This window comes from Canis lupus, chromosome 28 (assembly GCF_011100685.1).
Source record: "Canis lupus familiaris isolate Mischka breed German Shepherd chromosome 28, alternate assembly UU_Cfam_GSD_1.0, whole genome shotgun sequence".
In the NCBI taxonomy this organism is placed as follows: Eukaryota; Metazoa; Chordata; class Mammalia; order Carnivora; family Canidae; genus Canis; species Canis lupus.
In genome coordinates this window covers 21,587,838-21,613,610 of record NC_049249.1, presented here as the reverse complement: position 1 = coordinate 21,613,610, position 25,773 = coordinate 21,587,838, and the positions used below count along the sequence as shown (strand labels likewise).

At 39.1% G+C, this 25,773-nt stretch overlaps 1 long non-coding RNA gene across 1 annotated transcript; it reads right to left on the bottom strand.

The window, feature by feature from the left end:
* Positions 1-8,382: 8,382 nt before the first annotated feature.
* Positions 8,383-21,738, bottom strand: LOC119866584. Its single transcript, XR_005380583.1, has 5 exons — positions 20,723-21,738; positions 11,467-11,571; positions 11,255-11,307; positions 11,025-11,175; positions 8,383-8,968 (listed from the first exon to the last, which is right to left on the bottom strand). It is a non-coding gene; the product is annotated as an uncharacterized LOC119866584 (long non-coding RNA).
* Between the last annotated feature and the right edge of the window lie 4,035 nt (positions 21,739-25,773).

The following is a 25,773-nucleotide window of genomic DNA, read 5'->3' as shown; positions in this document are numbered from 1 at the left end:
ATACATTTTGATCCCTCTTTTATGCCAGGCCTATCTGGAAAGTATTTGGGAAACAGGGTAGGAAAGACTGACATGAAACTCATGGTAATGAGTTCTTCATTCCCTGAGGAGACATAATCAGGACAATACTCAAAAATTCATCAACATATTTTATTAGTACTATGTGACCTATATGGTTTATTTTAAAGGAATTACATCAGCAAAATATCTGACAGGTCCTTATACAAGTGTTTAAATAATCAGGCCTGATAAATTTCTGTAACATTAATGAAATATCACCCTTGGTGGTCTTCTCCTTTTTTCAAAAAAGATATTTATCCTCATTTATTCATTTTCCATTTGGTGAGACTTTTAAAATCACCATAGCTAAATAAATAACTGCCAATAAACAACTACTACAAGCAAGATACTCTGAATGAGAAGCCCGCTCTCAGATAAAACGTAAAAACTCATACAAAATCAGTTTCTGTGTAGAAAAACTGTAAGATGAATACGAAGCAGGCAATTGGTGCGTGAAACCTAAAACAAATTAGTTTATCTTTACATTTTATCACATGGTGATAGGCCTTAAGATTTCAGCTACTAATCTTTAATTTATATGTCCTAATTACCTGATCTTATATTCTGTTTTAATCCTACAGCACAATTTCTAGAATATGATCAGTAACCACTTGCAACAGAAATTACCTGGGGGTATTTCCTGAAATACTGATTCTTGGGCCCTATCCCTGAATTAGAATCTTTTATGGTGAGCCTAGGATTGAGGGTTTTTTAAAGCAGCCCAAGTGATTCTCATGTACCAAAATGTGGGCACTGCTATCCTATAGGAACAAATGCAATGTATGTAGAATCTCAGAATCACAATGAATGAAATGCGGGTCCTTTTTCATTATGTGAAAGGCATTCAGAGGAGGACTAACCCTGGCTCCACCATTTCTAAGGCATAACTTGGGTAAGATAAACTTTCTGAGTCCTAGCATCCTTATCTGTAAGATAACATCTATTTGACCATGTTATTGTGAGGATTAAATAACACATGGAGAGTTTCTACTCTAATACCTGACATATAATGGAACTTAAGTATATGTTCATTTCCTCTCTCCTTGTTCAAAACCGAGTTAAGAGGGGGTACATGGGTGGCTTGGTCGAGCATCTGCCTTTGGCTCAGGTCTGGATCCTGGGACCCTGGGATTGAGTCCCGCATCAGACTTCCTACAGGGAGGCTGCTTCTCCCTCTGCCTACATCTCTGCCTCTCTCTCTCATGAATAAATAAACAGAATCTTAAAAAAAAAAAAAAGAATTTAAAGTTGCATTCTTCTCACCCAGTATCCTTAGTATGCTTGGTATGGAAGTATGAACTAGTTGTTTAATGATAGCTGATATAGGGATCCCTGGGTGGCGCAGCGGCTTGGCGCCTGCCTTTGGCCCAGGGCGCGGTCCTGGAGACCTGGGATCGAATCCCACGTCGGGCTCCCGGTGCATGGAGCCTGCTTCTCCCTCTGCCTGTGTCTCTGCCTCTCTCTCTCACTGTGTGCCTATCATAAATAAATAAAAGTTTAAAAAAAATTAAAAAAAAAAAGTGATAGCTAATATATTGTGTTCTTACAATATGCCAGGACTGATTGCTTCGTATGCATTATTTTATTTCATACCTATAATAATCCCTAAGGGTAGATACTATTATTATTTTCATTTTATAGATGAAGAAACAGAGGCTTAGAGCATAAGTAACTTGCCCAGGATCTCAGAGTAAAGCATTAGTGGAGCTGCAATTCAAACTAAGGCTTTCTGACTCCAGAGCTGAACTATTCATTATGCTGTATATTTTGTATATTCTCTAAGTGCTTAGATAAAGCTTATGAGCCAGCCTCTTGGAAGGAATAAGCAGCTGCAAAAATAGACTTTATAAACATGCCAGAAACTCAGACAAATGAATGTCATCATTTCCCTGTTTCAGAATTTTTGCCTATAACACAGTATGGCACATAGTAGGTGTTCAAAGTATTTATCGAATGAATAGAAGGCAGAGTTTTTACCAGCACCCTACTGTAGCAGCTGACATATGTAAACTCAAGCTTTGGGGGTTTTTTTGTTGTAAACTCAAGTTTTATTTTTTTTTTTTAAGATTTTATTTCTTCATGAGACACAGAGAGAGAGAGAGAGAAAGGCAGAGACACAGGCAGAGGGAGAAGCAGGCTCCATGCAGGGAGTCTGATTGTGGGACTCGATCCCAGGACTCCAGGATCACACCCTGGGCTGAAGGCGGCGCTAAACCGCTGAGCCACCCGGGCTGCCCTAAACTCAAGTGGTTTTTGTTTTGTTTTTTTTGTTGTTGTTGTTGTTTTTTAAACTCAAGTTTTAAATCGCAAGCCAAATTGGTCTGATTTCCTAAATCAGCTTCTATTCTGACATAATACAAGTTACTAAATTTCAGAGCTACAGATCATCATATCATTTGCAATGAATAGTTCTTGAGCACCTGCTATGAACTATGCACTGGTCTGACACTGGAAAGATTAAAACAAAACAAAACAAAACAAAAAACCAAAAACCTTAAGACATAGCCTATGCCCTAAACATCTAATTGAGAAATAAAATACAAATGTATGAAGCAACTAGACTGCAAAATAACCACATATGAGATAATACATGTGAAGCTTCTAGCAAATGGTGAATACTCAATAAATATCTGCCTATTGTCAATAATGTAACTTTTCATTTTAATAATTATTAAGACATTATTATAGTTTCATTATCAATAGGAAGAAATAATCATTGTTATCACTATCATTTAATGAGTGATCACACGCCAAGCGCTGTGCTTGGCACAGTATACATGCTATATTGAATCATTTTGTCAATCTTGCTAAATCAATATTATTAATCCTATTTTTCAAATGAAGGAATTAGAGCTCAGAGAGCTTGAAGAGCTTGCCCAAGGCACACATTTGGTGAGTATACCAGATTCAGGGTAAGTAATATATACAAAGAGTTCAAAAGGATTCAGGGAAGAGAGAGGCTGATGCTTGCTGGAGAAAGCAGGGAGGATGTCTCAGAGTAGGAAGAAGAGCAGGACAGTGATGCAGAAAGTTGGAGGAGCAGGACCTTTGATGATGGAAGTGGCAGGAGAGGGATGCCTGGGTGGCTCAGTGGTTGGGCGTCTGCCTCTGACTCAGGGTGTGATTCCAGAGTCCCGGGATCGAGTCTCATATTGAGCTCCCTGCGAGGAGCCTGCTTCTCCCTCTGCCTGTGTCTCTGCCTTCTCTGTGTCTCTCATGAATACATAAATAAAATCTTAAAAAAAAAAAAAAAAAGAAAGGTAGTGGCAGGAGAAGAGGTGTGTATGAGTTTTCTTAGTCAGATACCCCTACACTTTGCTCAGGGCCATGCTCATGGTAAATGCATGACCTAGGTCTCTTCATTAAATAGAGACAGGAAAGTATCAGGTATGTTGGTAGAACAGCAAGTAAACCTGTTTGTCTGGAATGAAGTGTAGGGCAAAGTTAGAATTTTGTCATCTCCAAACCATAACCCTGAAAACTCAGCCTTTGTTTATTGACAGCCTGCTCAAGTAGCTATACCTCCAGTTACTCTCCATTAATTCACTCACTTATTTTCATTCATCGAGACCGCAGTGTTTACTGAACTCCTACTATGTGCTAGCCACTATTTGGGGTGCTAGGGATAGCACAGGGAATAAAACAGACAAATATCCTTGCAGACATGACCTTTTCTTATACTGGTAAAACAAAGATGCTAACTGATAAATAAGAATATTTTCAGATGCTAAGAGCTATGAAGAAAATAGACTATTGAAAAGGGGCCACCTGGGTGACTCAGTAATTAAGCATTGGACTCCTGATTTCAGCTCAGGTCATGATCTTAGGGTCTTAGGATTGAGCCCCATGTCTGGCTCCCTGCTCAGCAGGGAGTCTGCTTCTCTCTCTGCCCCTACCCTCCCCCACTTGTGCTCACTCCCTCTCTCAAATAAACAAATAAAATCTTTTAAAAAAAACTCTCTCTCTCCCTCTCTCTGCCGTTCCCCACCCCACACGCACATGTTCTCACTCTCTCAAAAAAAAAAAAAAAAAAGAAAGAAAGAAAGAAAAGAAAAGAAAAGAAAAGAAAAGAAAAGAAAAAGAAAGTGACTAGAGTGGAGGTGGGGTGCTGGTAGGATAGCTGAAGAAGGCTTCTTCAAGGAGGAAATATTTGAGCCAAAATCCTGATCTGAAGTTATCAGCTGGAGAGAAAAGCAGGTTCAAAGGTCATGAGGCCAGAACAAGCTTGGTATGTCTGAAGGGCCGAGAGACCCGCATGGTGGTTTCTATGAATAAGTAACCAAGGGGCCCCAGATTTGACTAGAGAGCTGGATGGGGGCTAGATTGTACTTGTCTGGTGGATCAGGGTGAGAGTTTGACTTTTGGGTAGTTTTAAATAAAAGAGGGATGGGGTCTTATTTACATTTTTGAAATTTCACTCTGGCTGCACGTGAGGACTCTGGAGAGACGTGATCAGATGCCAGTTAAGATGCCATTAAAATCATCCACACAAGAGAAAATGGGATCTTGTTGCTAGAGTGGCTGTGGAGATGAGAAGTGAGTGGACTTAGGCATCTGGAGGTAGACCTGATATGATTTGCCAATAGAATGCCCCTGGGAGGTAAGGGAAAGGAGAGAAAGAGAGGAATCAATCCAGAGTGTTCTCTAGGTTTGATCTGAGCATCAGGGTGGATGAGGGAATCATTATCTGACATGGATGACACTTGAGAAAAAGTTGCATGACAGGTAAGAGTGAATACTTTGGTTTGGACATGTTAGCTTGAAATTACCCTCTTTCTATCCTTCAGAATACTTATTCTACTCAAATTGTCTTGTCAGTTAACTTTTTGGAGGTATTTGTTCATTGTTAATTTCCTCCCCAAAAGAGCCTTCAAAAGAGCAAGAACTTTGTTAATCTTGCTCCTTGTTGTACGTCTAGATTCTAGAATGCTGGTTGGCAGAGTATATGCTCAATAAATATTGGGATTTGTTAAGTCTGGTTCAGTGGTTCTTAAGTGTACATCAAAACCATCTATTCAAATTGATTCAAAGTTTGGAATCAGCCCCTACCCTAACCCCTCCCCACCATGATTCTGCTTTAATAGGTTGTACTCAGGAAACTGCATATTTAGCCGGCACTGTAGATGGCCGGTGGTCTACAGTTGAAACTAGTGATTTAGATATATTAGTGTTCATTCATATATTTACTTTAGAAACCATATTTTCGCCCCATCCCAAGAGACTTCAAAGTATACTTTCATAGAAGTCAGTGGTATTCTTAAACACAATCAAATCATAAGGTGGGGATTTAAAAGCTTTTGAGAGAAAACCATTGAAAGAATCCTGAGGTCCCTTCCATCTCATATGCTATCATTGGAGACCGGGAAGGGGTCTCTTTGGAGGGTTGTTCATGTGAAGAAAGATGGCTCCCTAAATGCCTCCTCTTTTCTCATGCCATGTGTCTGGGCCCTATGCCTGTTTACAGGTGAGTAAAACTTCTTTACCTGGTGATTATAGTAAATGTATGTTTTTGTATGCACAGTGTCTATTTCCATTTTCAGTAAAAGTGCTTTAGTATTCCTTTGAGAAAACTTTTTCCACCCCATAGCTGTAGTCTTGGGAGCCTGCTCTCCCCCTAGGCAAGGCGTAGGCTCCAAGCAGGAACAACCAGATATTCTCTCACTAGCATTTAAATATTGAGTAGAGTGACATAAAGACTCAAGAAGATCAGAGTTTGGGGGGCCTGGTGGCTCAGTCGGTTAAGTGTCTGACTCTTGATTTTGACTTGGGTCATGATCTCAGGGTGGTGGGTTGGAGCCCTGTGTTGGGCTGTGCACTGAGTGTGGAACCTGCTTAAGATTCTCTCTCTCCCTTTCCCTTTGCCCCTCTCCTCTTTCTCTCTCATTCTCTCAAAAAAAAAAAAAAAAAAAAAAAAAAATTATCAGAGTTCATCTTGAAGGAGGTTCCTGAAGAGAATGTGATTAGGTACTTCTGCAAAGATCTCACAGAAGTGACTTGGCTTGTGTCATTTCCGAAACCTGATTGTTTGGCTTCTCCATCAATATAATATGACAAGCTGTGAACCTCATTCTGTTTTGCTTAGAGTGGTTTCAGTTGCTTGCAATATAATCCATGTCACAGCAATTAACAACCTTGCAGCGTATAATTAAGGCTTTGAAAACAAATTTTCCTGGGGAGCAGTAACACATTGACCTAAGTTTTCACTAAAGTGTAAGTGTCTGATAGCAGATCCTGAATAACACACTTCAGCAAGCAAAGGCAGGTGAAAGGGCTCCATGCCTGACATCAGTTCTACCACTGAGGTGGGAAGGAGAAGGCTGGCTTGGATATGACACATCAATCTTACTTCAGAATTTGCCCTGAGTTTACTCATGAGATAAATACTTTGCTGGAAACCCTCAAAGCTCTCTTTTATTTCATAGTTTCTACTTAGTGCTTCCAGCCCCTGAATTTCTATCTTCAGACTAAACTTTCAGAGTAAACCTTTCCAAAGCAGGGCATAATTACTAGGCCACATAAGCCTAAGACATCAATTTATGAACATGAGAACTCATAATATTAAATTTAGTTCTCATTTCCTTCAGTGGCCCCTAGGGGATAAGGAACATCCTGTCCTTTTAATCATTTGGGTTAATCCTAGTCATTGGTTGACCTCTCCCCTCACTCTTTTTGAAAAAAGAGACCTATAACTCTTTAAGACTCTAAGAAATTAATGACTTAACTCATGTCTTATAAGCAATAATCTTTGAACAAGACAAGTTTCTCACAATTTTATTGGTAGTGATTACTGAAATCAAGTCACAACAGATAGTATGCCAAACAAAGCCAATAGTACTCTGAGTGTGAGCCACACCCAGGGTGAGATAAAGAGCTTGTTATAGTTTAACAGCACTAGTAAAAATGAAATCTCATCACTTGAAGATTATGTGCTGTAAATGGAGCTCAAATGTAAAAAGCCAAAAGATTGGCTTAGTTAATTTTTTCTTTTTAACAGTGGTTGCTATTTGTAAAAACCAAAAATAACAAAATCTGTATATAAATTTAATACGTTTGCACAAATCATTTTCATTTCAAATTTGCAGTAAGGGTGGGAGAATCACCGTTTTTTACCATTAAAACATAAAATAGTATTACTAAGACTTGCTGAACACTTACTACTTTCCAAGTACTATTCAAAGTACTTCATAATGTAGATATCTCATTTAATCTTTGCAACAATCCCATGAGGTATTATCCTATTATCCCAGTTTAGAAACAAGGGAAATGAAGCAGTGAGAAATTAAGTAATTTGCCCAAGATCAAAGAATTGGCAAATGGCGCTTGGGTTTTGAATTCAGATAATAAAATTGCTCCAGAATCTGGAATTTCAACAACCAGTCTGGACTTCTCCCACCACCTTTCAACCTTGCTTGCCCAGTTAGTGAAACAGCAGCTGATCTTTCCTTCTACCCACACTGGAGTTCCTTCTAATCCTCCCTTTGAATGTTTAAAGTTACATTTGAACCAGGTAATCGAAACAAATAGGCTTTCTAGCAGCCTAATTGCTTGGGTGTTAATTGTTAACTAAATGTAGTGAGCCTTTCCAGCAGCCTTGACAGAAATGTACTCACCCAGATTTTATATTAAGTTAAGTAGTAAGAATGAAGATCTCATCTACGTCTCCCAAATGCATGAGCAAGGCCTTCGCTTTTCAAACTCCCTTGAAGGGCCTACACTTGCTCATAGTGGATTTGAGAGGGGGAAATGAGTGGCGATCTCAGAAAAGTGAGTTCTTTTTCTTTTTTTTTTCTTTTTTTTTTTAATTTATTTTTTATTGGTGTTCAATTTACCAACATACAGAATAGCCCCCAGTGCCCGTCACCCATTCACTCCCACCCCCCGCCCTCCTCCCCTTCTACCACCCCTAGTTCATTTCCCAGAGTTAGCAGTCTTTACGTTCTGTCTCCCTTTCTGATATTTCCCACATTTCTTCTCCCTTCCCTTATATTCCCTTTCACTATTATTTATATTCCCCAAATGAATGAGAACATATAATTTTTGTCCTTCTCCGACTGACTTACTTCACTCAGCATAATACCCTCCAGGTGAGTTCTTTTTCTGAGAGGTGATTCTTACTTTTCTGCCCGGGAGGTAATTAGGAGACCAGTGTGGGACCTGGAACCGCCTAGAAGCAACATGGGCATGGCATAAGGGTAGCACATACATGAAATAAGCTTCTCAAACATTCAGAGTCTCTTCCAATACCAGTGTGGATTTTCTGAGCTACCTCCGTGCAGTCTGGCCATTCAGCCTAGAAGCTGGTAGTTTCTTGAAGATGTCACTTAGGTTTTTTTTTTTTTTTTCTTTTTCTTTTCCATGAAATAGAATGAAGAATTGATCCAACCTTGACTGCTTTTTGGAAGATTGTCAGAGTTCTTACAGAGTGTACCTGTGGTTGGGCTTGGCTTTTATGTTTTCTAAGAGTATGACGGGCCCCTTCCTTCATGCTATTATTTTCTTTATATACAGCATTAATACTTTTATTGCTGGATTAGAAATCCAAGATGTTAAAAAATGTGGGATACACCAAGCCCTTCTACCCCCTGTGCCTTTATTCTTAGAAGAGAAAGGGTGGGGGGCAGGTAGGAATGAAGAAAAGACAACAGGGAAAAACAGAGGCATTATTCTTCCTGCCCCGATCATGGATTGTGTAGGAAATCAAGGTGGAATCTCGGTTAGCCAAAGTCACAAACAATGAGTAAAGGGATTCAAAATGATGTAGGCAAAATGCTAGAAAGTCTGCAATCTTGGACGTAGGTGTGTTCTGTGGACAGGTCCTCAGAAGGGTTACCATGACTCCTGAGTTCTGCGTCAGTTAGCTATGAACTTGAGCAGGTTACTTAATGATTCTGAACTTCCGTTTCTCTATCTGTAAAATGGTTGTGAGAGTCGAATTATACATTTATAGACTTAGAAGGGGAGTTGGAGGGTATTTGAGCTAGCAGCCTCTGGTCCATTGTAGGAAGTTTGTCTATAATATTCCTGACAGAAAACCAATTGCCCAACTCTTGCATGAAAGGGCATTCATCTCCTCATCCCTCTTGTGCCCAGCTAAATTGTGCATCTCAGGACTTTGACTCATTAGTCTTGGTTCTTTCCTCTGAAGTTCTGAGTTGGTGACTTTGATGGCAATAGAATGATAGAGTACAGTGGAAAAAAATCAGGGGAATCTGAGTCTGGACACCATCTCAAGTACCTAGCTAGCTGTGAAATTGTATCAGTTCTGTGAAGCTCAGTCTCCTTATTTGTCTAATGGAAAAATTGCAACCTACTCTGTGAGTTTGTTGAGGGAATTAGGAATAATTTATATAAAATGCCTTCATAAAGAGAGTGCTTAATAAAAAAGACTGGAGGATTCTTTTTCTTAGAATACAATAAGATCAATATTTATTGAGGCTTGAGGAGTTTATGGCATGATATCAGGTCCTTCTTACAATGGTTTGTTCTGAAATCTTAATTTTTCCCCTGCTTCCAGTCCTAAATAAGTAATCACTTCCTATGTATTTCCCTTCTCAATAAATTCACATATTCTTTTGTTTGTACAACTAAAAAGAAGAAGGAAGCTTGAACATGGACTTTATGAATTTGTAGCTGAATGTATGCTGGCCAATTAGGAAAAAAATCGGCAGTAGAGGAAGAGTTTAATCCTTACTCTGAAGCATGAGGGGCTTCTGAGTTTTCCTACAAAAAAAAATTATTTGCTTCTAAAATAATGTATAGTTTGGACAGGACCTAAAATGTGCACTGGAAGGCAAGAGTGTAGCAATACACAGAGTGTGTTAACTTTATCAGAGCAAAAGGAATTCTATGAATTTTGAAGTGAGATAGCACAGGGGTGACTTGGTTTAAATGTCTGACTCTTGAGTTCAGTTCAGGGTCCTGAGATCAAGCCCAATGTTGGGCTCTGAGCTCAGCAGGGAGACTGCTTGAGATTTTTTTCTTTCCCTGTCTCTCTCTCTCCACCTCTCCTCCTCCCTCATCTAAAATAAGTAAATAAATCTAAAAAAAGAAAAAGAAGTGAGATAGTGCAGAGCTGCGGATCTCACAGTCAGTTAAAACTTCATGGAAAGTTCCCTGAAAGTGAAAGCTTCAGAGTGTCTCCTCTTGAATTTGGCCATAATTATAAAAAATAAAAACATATGACTCTTTAACCAAGCAAATCCACTTAAAAGAAGGTACTCTACAGAAACCCTTGTAGGAGCATTTAAACAAGAGAGTTACACACTGCTTATGGTTTCCAATAGCAAACAAAAGAAGCAAGAATCTAAATCTTTCAATAGATTTAGATGTAAAAATAATTATAACAGACCCACAAAATGGAATATGTTGCAGCATTAATGAAACATGACGGTGACCTTGAGTATACGACACTGACGTGATGTCCGTGATATATTGTTCTGGAAAAAAGTAGGTTGTAGAATAACATGCAAAGAGTAATGTCATACTAACATAAATGTATGTACATAATTGTGTGTGTATATATTTGTGCATGCCTATAGATATAAATATATGATGCATGTTGTAGAAAAAAAGTTTGGAAATCTATATAGGTGACTGTTAATGTTAACAGTTCTGAGGGATCCCTGGGTGGCGCAGCGGTTTGGTGCCTGCCTTTGGCCCAAGGCGCGATCCTGGAGGCCCGGGATCGAGTCCCACATCGTGCTCCTGGTGCCTGGAGCCTGCTTCTCCCTCTGCCTATGTCTCTGCCTCTCTCTCTCTCTGTGTGACTATCATAAATAAATACAAAAAAAAAAAAAAATAGTTCTGAGAAATAGAATTAGAAGGGTGAGGGACACTAATTTTATACTTTAAATGCTTCCATATATATGAATGCTTTTATGTGTATAAATGTTATTTATATTATTTAAAAAACAATAGAATTAGAATAGCTGAATTCAGAAACATATGTTTAAGCACTTGGTTACCTTTCCCTAAATTTCGGGAGCCTTACCTCAGAGAATCCCTTTTCCAGGAAAATGGTTACTCTGCTTCCTTTGGATAAAAAGAATTTCGGCATTGAAAAACCATCCTGTTTAATTCTTGTTTACTTATTTATTTATCTCTTCATTCATTGATCTGCAATAAAACATAAAAGACAGCTGGGGCGTCTTAGAGTTAGAAATACTTTAGTTTGTATTCCTGGCCTAATACTTACTGGTTGTAAAATCTTGGCAAATTATAGAACCACGCCAAGTCTCCATTCCTCATCTGTAAAATGGGAGCAGTAGTTAAAAGGTTGTTGTGAGGATTTTTAGAAGAACATTTAAAGACCCTAGCCCAGTACTTGGCACATATTATATGCTCAACCTGAGTTTGCTATTGTCATGTGAATTTGTCATTCAAGAAAAACTGTTATTGAGCACTTACCGTGTGCCAAGTTTTGTGTCAGATTCTGAATTTTTAATATGGTTAGGATATAATCCTTGCCTTTAAGGGGGTTAAGTCTAGATCAGAGGTCAATTCAGGGACTTCCTGAAATTGGATGAGAAAAAAAAAATCACATCTCTATTTTTTACCAATCTCTAACTGAAATTTAACATTCCTTCAATTATGAATTTATACAACAAACCACAGAGTTATTCACACTGTATATGACTTTGTCACCAACAGAAATCATGGACATTTTCATAGAATGTTGTAGTTTTGCAGAAATTTTAAATTTCATTTATGCACATTATTTCTTCAAAATTATAATAGTTACTAGACCCACTGTCAAATCTGGGAATTGTGTTAATAAAAAGCACAAATACAACTTTATCTCAAATTTTCTTTTATACTTTAAAAGCTATCTATTAGTTTAATTATTTTGTACTGCCATGTATCTTGCTTTATGCATTTAAAAACAGTGTTCTGAAGTGAGTACATAATATATGCTTTCCATGTATGAGGATGTTCATAACGGCACTATTCATTACAACATAAAATTGTGAACAAACTATGTGTTCATCGATAGAAGAATGGATAAATCAGCAGTGGTATATTCATGCAATGAAATGCCACCCAGCAATGAGAATGAATACACAATTGCTACATTCAGCAACATGGCTGGATCTCACAAACTAAGATTGAAAAGAAGAATCCAGACTGAAAAGGGAACATGCTGTATGATTCAGTTCATATAAAGTTTCGAAACAGGTTTAGTTCATCTCTGAAGTTAGAAGTCAAGATAGTGTTTACCCTTTTGTGGGGTAGTGGTTGGGAGGGGCATGTGGGGCTTTTGGGTTATCTGTTGATCCAGATATAAGCAACATGAATGTGCTCACTTTATACAAATTCATTGAGCTATCCGTCTATAATTTTATGGATTCTATAAAAATTTACTTTAAAAAAGCATCCATAGGCTTTACCAGTCTGCCAAAGGGATTCACAGCACAAAAAAGATTAAGAAACTCTGGTCTGGATAGATGCACAGATCCAGAGAAATTACTATAATACAATGTGTTATACACAGCCTGGATATTCCAGGCCATTCCTAAGCCCAGCAGTCTATCTTAGTGACTCCTTAAGTATAATTCATACCCTTAGAACAAGAATCCTTTATATATATAAATATATATAATATATTTATAAATATATACATTATATATATATATATATATATATATATATATATATATATATATATATAAAGTAGGGTCACTGCAGCTTCAGGAAAGGGATGACAAAAAGCACAGAGAGGAATGCCTGGGTGGCTCAGTGGTTGAGTGTCTGCCTTTGGCTCAGGGAGTCATCCCAGGTTCCGGGATTGAGACCCGCTTAGGGTTTCCTGCATAGAGCCTGCTACTCCCACTGCTTATGTCTTTGCCTCTCTCTTTCTGTGTCTCTCATGAGTAAATAAATAAAGTCTTTAAAAAAATAAAAAATAAATAAAAGCACAGAGAAGGGGACACCTGGGTGGCTCAGTGGTTGAGTATCTGCCTTTGGCTCAGGTCATGATCCCAGGGTCCTGGGATCAAATCCTGCATCAGGCTCCCTGAGAGAAGCCTGCTTCTCCCTCTGCCTATGTCTCTGCCTCTCTCTGTGTCTCTTGTTAATAAATAAATAAAATCTTAAAAAAAAAAACAGAGAAGGGAACCATTAATTTTGCTGAGCTTGGTCAGGAAGATCTCATGGAGGAGGTGATATTTGAACGGAGAATCAAAGGATGAGTCAACTTTCAATTGAAGGACTTCCTGTCAAAGTGAGTAGCATCAGGGAAAAATAGGAAGCATGCTGTGTTTGGAGAACATTGAGTCATCTGGTGTGTCAGAACACTGGGCAAGATGATTGGAGGTGGCAGAGAAGGGGACAGATGGGACACATGTGGGATACTGTGTGTTGTGCTGAGGGGAAGCAACCAATAGTGCTTGTTTTTACTTTGTACTGAAGGAGTAGACATACAGAAGAGTGCCCAGAACATAAGTGTACAGCGTGATAGATTTTCACTAACCAGACACATCTGTTTTACTAGCACCCACATCAAGCAGTAGGACATTAACACCATCCCAGAAGCCCTTTTCACAATCCCTACCAATCACTACTGCTCCCCACCCCTGCCAAGCATAACTGCTATCCTGACTTCTTTTTTTCTTTTAACTGTTTCATCGAGGTCTGATTGACATGTAAAAAGCTGTACATATTTAATGTATGAGTGAGTATTGGTGTCCATACGATGTGCCCATCATCTCCATCGAGGTCATAAAGATATCCAACACCTCCCGTCACCTCCTAGCACCTTTATTATAATTATCTTTGTGTGGTAAGAAGACTTAACATAAGATATCCTGTTATATATGTCAGTAAGTTTTAAGTTTTCAATACAGTATTGTTAGCTGTAGGAATTACGCTGTGTAGTAGATCTCCAAAACCTAATTTATCTTTCAGAACTGAAACTTTATACTTTTTGACATCATCTCCCCACCTCCGTTTCTCCAGGCAACCACATTCTACTCTCTGCCTCTAGGAGTTTTACTTTTTCAGTCTCCAAAGGGAAGTGAGATAATACAGTATTTGTCTTTCTGTGTCTGGCTTATTTTGTTTAGCATAATGTTCTTCAGGTCCATTTGTTGCAAAGAGCAGCATTTTCTTCTTTTTTTTAAGGATGGATAATATACCATTGTAATGTGTACCATATTTTTTTTTTTATTCATTCATTCGTCAATAGGCACTTGGGTTGTTTCCGTATCTTGGCTATTGAGAATAATACTACAATTAACATGGGAATGAAAGTACTCTTTAAGATCCTGATTTCAGTTCCTTTGGATAAATACCCAGAGCAAGATTGCTGGATCATACAGTAATTTGATTTTTAACTTTTTGAGGAACTGCCACACTAGTTCCCACAGTAGTGGCACCAATTTACATTCCCATTGACAGTGTATTAGTTGCCTTTCTTCATTGTCCTCACCAACACTGATTTCATTTTATTTTTTTCTAGGACTACCCATCCTAACAGGCATGAGTTGACATCTCATTGTGGTTTTGATTTGTGTTTCCTTGATGATGTGATGTTGAGCACCTATTCGTGTACCTGTTGGCCACTACCATGATATATAACGCCACAGGTTGTGTTTGCTGGGTTTTGCGCTTTATTTAATGTACGTACTTTTTTGTGTCTGGTGCTTTCACTCTTGTTAAGTGAAACGTAATGTCGTTGCGTGTAACTGCAGATCATTGCCACCTAAGTTTTAAGCAGGGGAATGGTGTGGGCTGACCTCTGTCAGAAAAATCACTCTCGCAGCTTCAAGGAGGGTAAAGTGAAAGGCAAGAAATTTCACACGAGGAACTAGAGCAATAATCTAAGTGAGAAATGATGAGGCCTTGACCCAGAGCCCAGGCAGGGGGAGTAGAGAAGAGGCAGACAGATCAGAGTCACCCTGAGCTCCGGAGAAGCAATTCAAAACATATGTTCCATTTACAGTGTCCTTCAAGCACAGAGGAGAGCACATAACTGAGTGCTCAGAACCAGAACAACATTAATTGACCACGGCATTAGTTTGGGTGCTTGTCAAGACTTAAATGAAACAAGCTGCATCCCTCTAAGAGTCTATTGTCATAGATGACGGGAATGAGACAGACCAAAAGCCAACACAATGGGGATAAATGAAGGGTGTCCCACGAAACCTTAATGACCTCAAATGGTTACTGGAGGAGTTTTGCATTTGAGTCATTCATTTTCTTCAATATTTTTTGAGTTGTGGAGTTTCAACATAACATTTACACTAGTTAGGAAAACAAAATCAGGATTAAAGAGACAACAGGAAGGGAGAGAGTTTTAGCACATAGTGGGGAGATGGGCTGCTGTGGGTATGAGATGGGCATGCAGGACAGACAGACGGGGAGATAGTTGGTGAAGCATGAAGTGAGGGCTCATTCAGCACCTGTATTAATCTCATGCTTCTCAAACTCAGATAAGCACACTCTTGACAGCATGTCAGGAGGAACTCAAGTCACCTGATAAATACAGTACATCTTGCTGGAGTGTCCATTTTGCCCCAGGGTCGAGGAGAAAGGATGCTATTTATATGGAGGCAAACAACGTATAATGGAGTAGAATACAAATTTTATGTGAAGTTTCAAGATAAAATACACGACTCCATATGATATTCTTGCCAAATGCTTTGGCTTTCAGCCCCAATGTCTCCCTCACCGTTAGGTGGAATTCAGAAGAAAATTTTGAGAAGCTTCAACTCCAGTTCCATCGCTCCTGATTCCACGTTCCACTCTATGGATGCTAGCATCACTGCTGAGCTCTTTCCCAGACTGGGTGGTGTTATTCAACACATTCCTTCCTTCCTTTACTCATTCATTCCAGCAATATTAAGTAAGGGCTTGCCATATACTAAGACCTGGGAGATGTTTTTCTCCTGTATAATATTGTAAGCTCCAAAAAGGACCTGTGTCTTTAAAAAAACTTACAGTCCCCTCAGCATTTGTCAAACTTTGCATATATTAGACCTCTATAAACATTTGTTGGCATGAAATGAAATGTGATCTTTGAAAAAAATCCAAGAAGAGTTAGGAGGGAGACAATAAAACAGAAAGACACAGATGAGTGTTTGTGAGTTAACTGCTAACCATTATCAATTGAGCATGTTTCATCCATGAAAAACTCTGCAATGGACTTTAAGTTATATCCATTTTATAGCCAAGGAAATTGAGGTTGAGAATGAACAGCTTGCTTAAAGTAACATAGCCAGAAAGTGACAGAGCCCAGATTCAACCCCAGCTGCGTCTGATAATAAAGTCCACGGAGAATATTATGGAAATGTAAAGTGTACACACCCTTTGGCTCAGATATTCCACCTATAGGAACTTATCCTTGGGATACTGTGATTTATAATATAAAATAAACATATATTTGGTCTTCCTGTTTCTGGCATGTAGCTTCTAAAACTCTTGGAATTTCTTAAATGATAAGAGAGATAAAAGGTGTCCTTTGTTATATTAATGAGATGAGCTTTGGACCACACCTAAGGATGGGAGCTGGTTGCAATGGAAGCAACCATATGATTTTAGGGTTGAAACTTTTAGCCACACCCTCTGGCCTTCAGGAAAGAGAAAAGGGTTGAAGATTGAGTTCAATCACCAATTGTCAATAATTTAATCAATTGTACCTATGTAATGAAATCTCCATAAAAACCCAAAACAGTGGGGTTCCAAGAGCTCTGGATTGATGAAAATATGGAGATTTGGCAGGGAGAGGGATCAGAGAGCATCAGAGAGCACAGAAGCTTTCAGCTCTTTACCCATACTTTGCCCTATGCAGCATCACTTCCATCCAGCAGTCCCCAAGTTAGATCCTTTTATCATAAACTGAGGTTCTAGTAAGTAAAATGTGTCTCTGAGTTCTGTGAATTGCTCAAGCAAATTAATAAAACCCAAAAAGGGAGTTGTTGGAACTTTCAATCTATAGCAATAGGGTAAAAGTATAGGTCAGTAGCATCTGGAATTGCAATTGGTCTGAAGTGAAGGGCAGTCTTGAGGGACTGAGCCCTTAAATTGTGGAATCTGATGCTATCTCCAGGTGGATGTGTCAGAATAGAGTTGAGCAGTGCTTGGGTGGCTCACTCAGTTAAGCATCCAAGTCTTGATTTCATCTCAGGGTTGTGAGTTCAAGCCTCGTGTCAAGCTCGGCTCTGGGCATGGAGCCTGCTTAAGATTTTCTCTCTCTGCACTCCCCACTCCTTACCTCCCCACTTTGTCTCTCTCAAAAAAAAAAAAAAAAAAACAGAGAGAGAGAGAGAGAGAATTGAGTTAAATTGTAGGACACACAGCTGGTATTGAGAATTGCTTGGTGGTGTGGGTACACCCCTCTGCCCCATTGTAAAATTGGATACAGAATCATTAACCCTGTAGATGCACTCAAATAAGTATTCAAAGATATAAACACAAGAATGTTCATTTCAGTGCTAATTACAATAGTACTAAACTGGACATAATTTAAACCTCCTTTATTGGAGAATTGGTTAGATAACTCAAGGAACATACAGAAAGAGGCATACCTAAATGAACTAATATAGAAAGCTGTTTAGGATATATTGTTAATTGAAGAAAAGCAAGCTGTAAACAACATATGTTATTTGATTACATTTTTTAAAAAAAACAAATGCACAAATCATATATGCATGCATGTATAGACACCAAAAATTCTGGAGGACTACATACCCAACTTGAACAGAGATTACCCTTGGGGAGGTAATGAGGTGTGCCCAGGTGGGGGCAAAAGGGAAGTGTCTTTCCTTTCACTTCATTTCCTTTATGAATTATGTGAAAGCAAATTCTAGAAGATTTTATTTATTTATTTATTTATTTATTTATTTATTTATTTATTTGAGAGAGAGAGCGCGAGACCATGCTCTTGTGCCACTGTGAGGAGAGGGGCAGAGGGAAAAGGAGAGGCAGAGAATCTTAAGCATGCTCCAAAACCAGTGCAGAGCCCAACTCAAGGCTGGATCCCTGGACCCTGAGATTGTGACCTGAGAAAAAACCAAGAGCTGGGTGCTCAACCAACTAAGCCACCCAGGTGCCCTGAAATATGACTAGGTATTACTTTTATAATAAAAGGAGACAATAAAATTAAATGAAAACAAAGCTTGAACACTTTTTAATACATAGTGATATATGTAGTAAGCAAAAAGCTTCAAGAGTCAGGGAAATGAGAAGGTGGAGAGTTGAAAAAAGGGGATCTAAGGGAAAAAGGAAATGGTGGTGTTAGGGAAGCTTATGCCAATGCTTTATTCTTATTTTTTATTTGTTATTGGCTCAAACAGCAGAAGTCTATTGTCTCACAGTACTGGAGGCCAAAAGTCCAGGATCAAGGTATTGGCAGGGTTAGCTCTTTCCCAGAGTGGAGAGAAAACATCTGTTCTGTCCCTCTCCCTTCACTTCTGGTGGTTTGCTGACAGTCTTTAGCATTCCTTGGCTTGCGGATTTCTGCCTTCATGTTCACATGCTATTCTTCCTGTGTGTGTGTGTGTCTGTGTCCAAATTTCCCCTTTTTATAAGGACGCCAGTCATATTGGGTTAGGGACCCACCCTACACCAGGATGACCTCACCTTAACTAGTAACATCAGTAAGGACCCCATTGCCAAATAAGGTCACTTTTTGAGGTACTCAAGTTTAGGATTTCAATTTACATTTTTGGGGGGAGTGGGGAGGTAGGGTGAGACACAATTCAATCCAAAAAAAGTAGATATAAAACTTTTTTTTTTTTTCAGGGGCATCTGGGTAGCTCAGTCAGTTAAGTGGCCAATTCATGGTTTTGGCTCTGTGCTCAGCAGGGAGTCTGCCTGAGTATTCTCTCTCCCTCTCCTCCTGTCTCTCCCCTCACTTTCACATGCTCTCTCTCTCTCTCTCTCTCTCATAAATAAATAAATAAATAAATAAATCTTAAAAAAAAACTTTTTTTTTTCCAACTGTGTCACATGTAAGAATTTGAACTTCAGGAATTTTTGGTTTTGTCCATTTTAGAGATGAGTCAAATAATTTCAGGATTATCAACCCTAGATTCTAATCATATTTTACACAAAGAAATTCTGGGAATATTGACAAACCTGGAAGAACAGATTTCTCTAGCTTACTAGAGATCAGTATGAGCTGAGTCAAAGCTGGAAAAATTCAGGGGAATAACATAAATACTTGGTTATGGTTGTTCTGTCATCTGCTGTCTTCTTATATTGCTTTAAGCTGATGCTTTGGGCTGCCCTGACATTCTTTCCAGTGAGCCTTCACAATTATGATTGACAAGTATAATGAGACCAATGGCAATTAAAATAACTATACATGGGCTTGTAATAAGTATACAGGACTTAGACACTCATATCCCTCTCTCTCTCACTCTCTCATTTATTTTTTTTTAAAGATTTTATTTATTTATTCAAGACAAACAGAGAGAGAGAGAGAGGTAGAAACACAGGTAGAGGGAGAAGCAGGCTCCATGCAAGGGGCCCAATGTGGGACTCGATCCCAGGTCTCCAGGATCATGCCCTGGGCCGAAGGTGGTGCTAAACCACTGAGCCACCCAGGCTGCCCCTCATTTATTTTTATTTAAAATTTTTGCCTGTGATCAAATACACATAACAACATTTACCATCACCATCATTTTTGAGTTTCAGTTCAGTGGTCTTGAGTATATTCACATTACTTGCAATCAATCTCCAGAAATTTTTCATCTTGCAAAACTGAAACTCTAAACCCATTAAACAATATTTTATTTTCTCCCTTCTGTCAACCTCTGGAAACCACCATTCTGCTTTCCATCTCTATGAATTTGACTACTCTGGATACCTCATATAAGTGGAATCATACTGTATTTGTCTTTTTATGCCTGATTGATTTTACTTAGCCTGTCTTCAAGATTCAACCATGTTGTAGCAACTGTCAGAAGTTTCTTCCCTTTACAAGGTAAATAATATTCTATTATATGTATCAAATTTTGTTTATCCATTCATCCATTGGTAGACACTTGGGTTGTTCCAGATTTTGGTTACTGTGAGTAATGCTATTATGAACATGGATATTCAAATACCTGTTTGAGACCTTGATTTCAAGTCTTTTGAATGGGTACCCAGAATTGGAATTGCTGAATCATATGTAATTCTTTTAAAAAAAAATTTTTTTTGGCATATTAACTGTCTTTATTAAGTATTCTCAGGACATCCATTCATGGGAACAGATTCCATACATCTACACTTCTTTGATAGTGTTTGCTTCAACTGGAGGAACTTTTATTTTATTATTATTTTTTTCTTTATGAATTTTCTTTTTTTTTAATTTATTTTTTATTGGTGTTCAATTTACCAACATACAGAATAACCCCCAGTGCCCGTCACCCAATCACTCCCACCCCGGCCCTCCTCCCCTTCTACCACCCCTAGTTCGCTTCCCAGAGTTAGCAGTCTTTTTTTTTTTTTTTTTTTTTTTGAGTTAGCAGTCTTTACGTTCTGTCTCCCTTTCTGATATTTCCCACACATTTCTTCTCCCTTCCCTTATATTCCCTTTCACTATTATTTATATTCCCCACATGAATGAGAACATACGATGTTTGTCCTTCTCCGACTGGCTTACTTCACTCAGCTCTTTTTTAAAATTTTCGAGGAGCAGCCATACTGTTACTAAGCTTTTTAGTTGTGATATGCTTACTGCTCAGTTAAAAGAAGGTGGCTGTTTTTCAACATATAAATCACACAACACCCAGGAAATCAGAGTTGCCATCAGTAGAATCAAGAGGTTTTTAAAGAACTCTATGACATCTAAAGCAAATGTAGGTGCATGTTTTAGATTCATTTCCCTAGGAAGTGGAGAAGAAAAAGTAATTGCTGATGAAGCTGCTTAAGGCACTAAGCATTTTCTACCAGGAAACGTTCATCTGTTTGGTGGAGCTGCAAGTTCTGGGGAGTGCCCTCATTAGAAAACAGCTGATGATTCCAGGAGAACTTGGAAGAATCACCATGGTGATACAGAGTGACCCATTTAAAGTGTAAGGCCTATTGTGAGTTGAACTTCAAAAGGTGCCTGCATAGAATCTTCTCTTTCATTTTTCATTGGACATAAGATATAAAATAAGGTAGCATCGCTATTATTATCTCAAGCCTCTTGCAGTCTGATGTACTTGGGAGGTACCCTAAGATGCCTTCAGATTCCAGTCCTGGCTTGGTGTCTTCTTAGCTACATTACTTTGAGCAGACCACTTACCCTCTCCAACCTCAGAGGGTTGACCTAAAGAGCCTCAAAAGTCCCTTTAGTTTGTGGGTTTATTTCTATGCATATATATAAGTGCCTCAGCTTCTTTTTGTTTGCTACTCCTTTCATCTGCAACTTGGCTGTCCAGCAAACACATCTAATCAGACACAGTGGAACATGAGGAAATATGTTGAAAGATGCTGAACAGGGAGACACAACATCAAAGTCCATGGACTAAAGCTCCTTTGCCTTCTTGCTGTCCTTGATCTCACGTGCATATGGTTGAATTAATTACACTGTTGGGTTCACACCATCTCATCATGAGCATGGACCTGGTCACTCTCTGTCCTTCTTCTCTGATCCCTTTTCTTATTTCCAGGCACTGTGCTTGGTGGTATAAGCAGATGATTGTATTTAATTCTAATGAGAATGCTTTGAGGCGCACAATATTGTTGTCTTCGTCTTACCTTTGGGAAACTGAGTCTTTTTTTATTTTTAAACTTTATTTTTTTTTATTTTTATTTATTTATGATAGTCACAGAGAGAGAAAGAGAGGCAGAGACACAGGCAGAGAGAAGCAGGCTCCATGCACCGGGAGCCCGACGTGGGAATCGATCCTGGGTCTCCAGGATCGCGCCCTAGGCCAAAGGCAGGCGCCAAACCGCTGTGCCACCCAGGGATCCCAAGGGAAACTGAGTCTTATGGAGATTCAAAGATAGAGGAAAATACCCCATTGGACAGTTCCAGAACCTACACTCCCAAATACCACGTGAACCAATCAAGAAAACTTGTTTGAAATACAATTTGACTGTAAGTTGTTCTGAATTGTCGGGAGGAACCACCCCCTCCCATTCTTAAAAAGGATATGTTAACAGATTTATTTTGAGGCATTTTGCTTCTCTTCATTCATTCATTTTGCTTCTCTTCATTCATCTTTTGCAGAACTTTATCGCCAGAGGCAGTTTTGTTAAACTGGGATCACGGTCTCTTTGGATTTCCTTTTCTTTCTTTTTTAAAAGATTTTATTTGTTTACTCATGAGAGACACAGACACATGGAGAGGGAGAAGTAGTCTCTATGCAGGGAGCCCGACATGGGACTCGATCCAGGGTCTCCAGGATCAGGCCCTGGGCTGAAGGAAGCTCTAAACTGCTGAGCCACCCGGGCTGCCCTGGATTTCCTTTTCTTTTTCTGCTTCTCCTGCACAACTTGGAGTTACAGATGTCAGCTTGGGCCTTGATTCCATTGCTTGCTGGGGACAGAAATGGAATGATATAAAATGGTATTGCCTCTCCTTAAAAAGAAGACCTTTAAAAAAAAAAAAAGAAGACCTTTCCACTCACATTGTATTGTTTCTGCATCTCATTTATAGTAAGATGATCGTAGATAAACAGAATATGCTCTTGATGTCGTGTTTCTCACCTGGTGGATGACTAGTGAAGGAATTTATAATAAAAAGGAGTGCGTGTCACCTATGAGGTAAATCCATCCCGAACTGATGGTTAGCTAAAGTGATGGCCATTTGACATGCCTGGCATTCCTAGCACAACTCTGATGTGTGATGGGACAAGACTGTTAGCACAGCCTAAGTTTGGTTTGTGAGCCCTTGAAGGAGGGGAGGACAATCCTTGGGGCAGATGCAGGGACAGGAGAGTTTTAAGGGCTTGGTTGACTAAGAATATTCTTCTAACTGGAGTCTGAAGGTGATTTAGCAGGATGGGGAGTTCAGGTGACAGTTGAGAGGAGCAAATCAGAAATACTAATAATAATGTTGATAATAATAATGCTAACAATACTGTCAACCTCTTGAGGGCTTACTATGTATCAGACACTGGGTTATATTACTTTATATGCATTATCTTATTTAATCTTCTCAACAACTTCTGGTGGGTACTATTATGGGGACTTTCTGAAATAGAGACTTTTATAATCTCCATTTTATAGTGGGGGAAATTGAGGTTTAGAGAAATGAAGTAATTTTTTTAAGATCACATAGCTAGGGCAGCCCGGGCGGCTCAGCAGTTTAGCGGTGCCTTCAGCCCAGGGCGTGATCCTGGAGACCCAGGATCGAGTCCCACGTCAGGTTCCTGGGATAGAACGTGTTTCTCTCTCTGCCTGTGTCTCTGCCTCTCTGTGTGTCTCCCATGAATAAATAAATAAAATCTTTAAAAAAAAAGATAACATAGCTAGCTACGACTTATTGGTCTAAACATTTAACCACCATACTCACACAGCAAGTGAGCTTTGGATCCAAGGGATAAGGTAAGGATAGAACAGGAGAATGCCTTTTGAAGGGAGTGATTGACAAAGTCTACAATGGGACTGTGTGTAGGCCCAGGTGTGGTGGTTCAGGATTCTACTCACATGGCAAGAGAACACCTCAGGGTGGTTCTCCTGATTGGTGCCAAGCATCCATGAATCCAGGCCAGGGCCACACTCTGTCCTTAGAATCATCTCTGCCCTGTCTTCTTCTTAGTTTTAAGGCTATGCTATTATGTAACTTGGACATAACAGCCAAAGATAATTTTCTGCTTGCAACAATTGTATTTTATGTTCAGGAGTTTTGACTGAGTAAAAGACTTTTTTCTTCAAGTAAGCATTTTATTCTCTTAATTGTACAAAGTCCTACAGAAACATCCTTGCAAATGATGGGATCAACCCCCATCTCTAAGAGAGGGATCCTTAGGACTTCCCAGACCTTGCAAGAAAATCATGCACCCCCAGCATGAAATTCATTTAGAATCTCATCAGAGCTTTCTAATGCAGTTTACATGAAGTGTCTTTTATTTTGGACTTAGCTCCTCTGTAACAAATGAGTCATTGATTTTTTAAAAATTTTAAATGTATCCAGAATCTTTTTTTTTTTTTTTTGGTTTTGGTTTTGAACAGCCTCTCAGAAAACCAAAACCAGTAACCCTGTCCTCTCTCCCTGCTGCTTTGCTATAAAGATAGCATTCCTCTATATGGATCACAGTGCTTCCTTTGATGAGAATGAACAACTCGCAACCAGCTAAATTGTTGATCCATGTGAAAGGAGTGACTCACAAGTCTTTCCAGAATGTCTAAAATGTTGCCCAGCAATTATTTTTTAACACTCGTGTGCTACATTCTGAGGAGGCCTGAAAATAACAATAAAATTAAAAAGGAACATTAGAGACAATCTCAGTTCTCTTTGTGATTTATGAGGTATTCTGATCTTGAGTTCCTTTGGAAGCCTTTCCATGTAACTTTAAGTAGGGAAGCCGACTGGAGCCTCACCATAAAACTGTGGTTGGGTACAATAAACCCCTGAGGATTAGTCAAAGACAGATTCACTGGATGCCAAATTCTTTTCTATCATCCAAGAGTGGCCAATGAGACCAAGGGTGGGAGTGAGAATTCACCAGGGTTTTCAACAAAGCATTCCAATAAATTAAAAAACAAACAACCTTTGTTAGAATGAAAAAGGGTTTGCTAATGCTGGCTGGTTAGAGCGCCCTCATGTGTCTCAGAGTGGTAGGATCATTTTAGGGCTTTCAAAGGACCTCAAATGCTCTTGGAATCATTGGACCAACACCACTGAATGCATTCTCTTCCTTCTCATTTGTTTCCAGAGCCACAGAGGAAGCTGCTTCTTCTTTAGGTGTTAGTTGGAATTTCCAGTATGATGATGATTTTTATCAGAGGGTGTAGGCATAAACCATTTCACTTTCCAGAATCTACTTAATCTGTATGCTTGCTGAATTAGTGCTCATTTAAATCTCAATTCCTGTCACAAAGTGAAAATACTCCAAATGCCCACCATCTGGTGAATCAATGAATAAATGGAATACTCCTTAGCAATAAATAGGAAAGAATTATTGACATCCACAACAACAAAAGGCCGTGTATTATAAGATTTCATTTATGTGACATTCTGGAATTTGGATACATATTAGATTAGTGGTAGCTAAAGAATGGGGAAAAGAGGGTGGGATTGGCTGCAAATGGATTCAAAGGAATTTTGGGGGGAATTGATATTATTCTCTGTCTTTTTTAAATGTTGGTTAGCTGACTGTATACATCAGTCCAATTCACAGAACTGGCATTGGCGTTATGACGTTGAGTATAGCTTCCAGAACTCATTGAACCATACACTAAAAACAAAACAAAACAAAACACCCACCTAAATTTACTGCATATGAATTATGCCCCAAGAAGCCTCATATAAAAATCTTTAATTTTTAAAAAAAATCACTGTGAACTACTTCCAAAGTACAAATCCTCAAAGCTTCTGGGTTTGCCTCTTGGCCTCCTTTTCTTTGCCCATCTGAAAAAGACACCACAGTGATCTCTTGTGGGAGTCTGCAAGTTCCAGCTCAATTCAAAGCCCCAGTGGGGCCAGACTGCATTCCAAAGGGTCTGCTCCCTGACTCTGCCATTGTGCCTGAGACAGGGTGTGCAGTTGGGTGACACAGACACTTCCTGACACTTGGATATTACAAAGGAAAACATCAGAGTTATAGGCTAGTGCTAGCCTTGCTACCAATAAGT